Source organism: Apium graveolens, chromosome 3 (assembly GCF_009905375.1).
Source record: "Apium graveolens cultivar Ventura chromosome 3, ASM990537v1, whole genome shotgun sequence".
Taxonomy (NCBI): domain Eukaryota; kingdom Viridiplantae; phylum Streptophyta; class Magnoliopsida; order Apiales; family Apiaceae; genus Apium; species Apium graveolens.
In genome coordinates, this window is record NC_133649.1 from 160,974,228 (window position 1) to 160,977,896 (window position 3,669).

General features: G+C 31.8%; 1 long non-coding RNA gene across 1 annotated transcript; it reads right to left on the minus strand.

Moving 5' to 3' along the window:
* Positions 1-932: 932 nt before the first annotated feature.
* On the minus strand, positions 933-2,689 carry LOC141710910 (uncharacterized). Its single transcript, XR_012571132.1, has 5 exons — positions 2,487-2,689; positions 1,589-1,660; positions 1,433-1,489; positions 1,087-1,207; positions 933-1,005 (listed from the first exon to the last, which is right to left on the minus strand). It is a non-coding gene; the product is annotated as an uncharacterized LOC141710910 (long non-coding RNA).
* Between the last annotated feature and the right edge of the window lie 980 nt (positions 2,690-3,669).

Below are 3,669 nucleotides of genomic sequence, written 5' to 3' on the forward strand. Positions count from 1 at the left end.
TAGAGTTTGTAATTATGATTTAAAATCAAATTTATATATTCGAGTTTATGAGTTCAATTTAGAAACAGTTCCCTTAGGTTTTATTAAACTGGATTGTTTGAATCCCTGAAAATCTGTGTTTGAATTGATTTAATGACTCAATTCTGTTTGAATTAAGAATATGAACCCTGGATGTGGATTATGATTGATGTTTATGATTCATGTTAATGTTACTTGGTCAGATTGAAGTTAATTATTGTATTTGTGACACAATTGAGTTGAATTCTAATGTATTCTTGCAGCTGTGATTAAAATGGTTAACTATAATGAGATTTATGAATATTATATCACTACACCATAAAATACCTACTGTAACACCAAAAAAACATTGTATTAGGGGGTAAATATGTTGCTCTTGCCCCATTTTTAAGCTAAGGTAACATTTTCTTAAAGATAGGTTTTTCAATGTTGCCATAGGGGTCTAAGGTAACATCTACGGTGCCTAAGGCAACATCGTATTTTATGTTACTATAACTTGCTATTGCAAAAAAATGAGAGATCAGTTGTAACTTGTTTTTTATGTTACTTTAGAGGTAAAAAAAGTTTAAAAAGTGGGACCCACAGTGGGACCCATGTTGTGTTGACATGGCATGATGATGTGGCATGTTGGTCCTACTTTTTGGTAGTATCATTTTTATTCCTAGGTTAACATTTTAGGAGCTGCTATAACATTTGTATGTAAGCTAGTGAAACATTTATATAGCCTCTTATAACACTTTATAAAATCTAATGTAACACTTTAACCAGAAAAAAATGAAAATGTACTGTTGGAATATATACAATCCCAAAATACCAAATTATTAATGCAACAATATAATTTATACAAACCAACCAAACTGATTACCAATCACAAAAGAACTAAGCTAAACTACTTAAACAAAATGGAAGGCAGCCATGCACTCATCACGATTCCTTAGGGAGCATAGCTAGTTTGGTGGTATCATCATCTTGTTGCTTAACATTAGCCTGCATTTTATATCAAAATAATAACTATAAATACTCGGATGAACTAATTTAATATGCGAGAAGAATGTGGTATCTCTTTACCTTTAGCATGGAAGTATCCACAGTAACTTCTGCAAGCCATGCACACATCACGATTGCTCAGGGAGCATACCATCTGTGCTAGTTTGGTGGTGTCATTATCGTCTTGCTAATTAACCTTTTTCTGCATTTTACATCAAAATGATAACTATAGATACTCCGATGAACTAATTGAATATGCGAAAAGAATGTGACATCTCTTTACAAAAAGTCCACTAAAGAAATAAATCACAAAGGAAGACAAAAGAACAAAGGACAGACTTTATTCTTTGCTTTTGGTCTAAATCAGCATATTACGGGTACATAATATTATACATACTGGTAAATAGCAGGAGGCATTAAGACATACATTTTCAGAATCGGCACTCAAAAGCTGTTGTTCTAAATAAACTCCTAAAATGTTGTTCTGCCATCAAGGTAAATAAATTTTCAGAATCAGCACTCAAAATCCATTGTTATAAAAAAAACTCCTAAAAGGTACTGAATCAGTCCATCCTTTGCAAACCTGCCCCATCTCATGTCCACATAAAGCTCAATATACTTGAACATAATCTTCTCATGCGCTTTCTGCCATGCCCTGTACCAATAATAAATATTAACTTATTTACTTATCCTGTTTGCAGGTGACAATTATAGGAACAAATATTCTATATATAAAATCAACTAACCAAGTAAAACAATTATTTATTTAACAAGCAATTTAGCAATGCCCGGGACTAGGAGGGGTGTGTTTTATAGTTTGACGCAATGCAACAACACCTTTTAACTAGGTTTTTGTAAAATTTGATAAAACGAATCATTTGTAACTACTCAGAGTTTCCAACATAGAAATATGTACAAACAACGAGTTGCATATGCAGCAGCTATTAAGTTAATATATGTATTAGCAAAAAGTATCGAAAACAAATAATTAGCAAATTAATAAAGTAAAGCAAACATTAGCAAGAGCAGATAGTATACGAGGCATTAGTACAAAGATGAAACAGGTTTACCGGATAACTGCAAAACAGGGTATGAATAAGAGGTTCTGTGAAAAGCACGACTGCTGATTAAACTTGTTGATATAGCAGTATAATATATATTTGTAGGTTTCCTGAGAAAGGTACATGAAATCATCCCCCTAGAGTAGCCATTGACATCAGAATGAATTACCAGTCGACAGAAAAAGTATGCTTGTGTTCTGATTCAGACTACAAATTTTAACCTAAAACTTAATGATAAATGCCAGGATCAAGAATGATAAATGTTCATTACAACAAAATACTGAAAAATAAAATTTATCAAATAAATAGAAATACAGGACATGCATAAATCGACATCAAATCCAAATGTGTCATGGGAGATTAGTGATATATACAACACATCTTTTTTGGCTAAGTATTCTTATACGAAAATATAGTCACCTGCATGAAGCTACTAAGCAAGTTTGTCTTAACTTTACGTTTGATATAAAGAGAAGATGCAAGGAAGAAAAGGACAGCCAGAAAGGAACATGAGAATGGCTGGAAGTCCACAACCTAATTTCCACCCGAAATGTTCTTGAATGTAGACACTGCCACTGTAAGCAAACAGAAGTGCAACAATTGCAGAAACATAATTAAACATAAAAAATCAAATTACAACCACCTTTACTGCCTTTCTGTTACAAAAAATCAGAATAATTAAACATAAAAAATTAGTTCGGCACAATAATACACATACACACACAAAAACCAATAAAAAGATCTCCAGTTGTTATTTCAATTAAACATCAATTCACCATAAAGTCTGACATGTCAACAAAGAACATTTATATTAATTATGATTTCTTTTTCGGCACGATTATGAAGAATTGTCTTATTAATCAATATTTTCATAGAAATAACAATAAATGAATGAGTGGTACAATTAAGAATTTCCCATAAACACGGAACTCATTGTCCCATTTAGCCCTTAAGGGTCATGTCAGTAATTCCTTAGCAGGAAAAAAAGACAACAACTATGAAAGAAACTAATAGTCATATCCGACAAACTAAACACCATTCGCCTTCATCTTACTCCAGGACACATGGTCAATTATACATTTAATTAATGAACATAGAATATGTATGGCAGGAATTACCAAAATTAAGTGTTATGATTGTCACAACTATCATCCCAAGCAAAACAAATTCACACCGTTTGATCCAACATAAAATAGCACCACAGAGAACACACAATTAAGAGTAACTATAATAATAATCAACAACAATAAGTAGTAAAGTTATGGTTAGTTGAATCACATAAATTAAATTAAGCATTCGAGAAATTAACAAAAAGAAGAAGAAAAAAACCTTGAATATAAAAAAAAGCTTTAACAAAAGATAGAGAGTTATATATATATATATTGAAGCAGACAGATATACCAGAACGGGGAGTAGGTAGAATCCGTTTCCGCCTGGAAAAATGGAAGCAAAAGCCTTATCACCGAACAAAAGTTCATTGGAGCAAAGGCTTCTAGAGCTATAATAATCATCACAGGGTTGAAATGAGCATCCATAAATCATAATTAATAAGAAATTATAATTTATTGTTACAAACTTATCAATTCACTGCAGTTGCACAAAC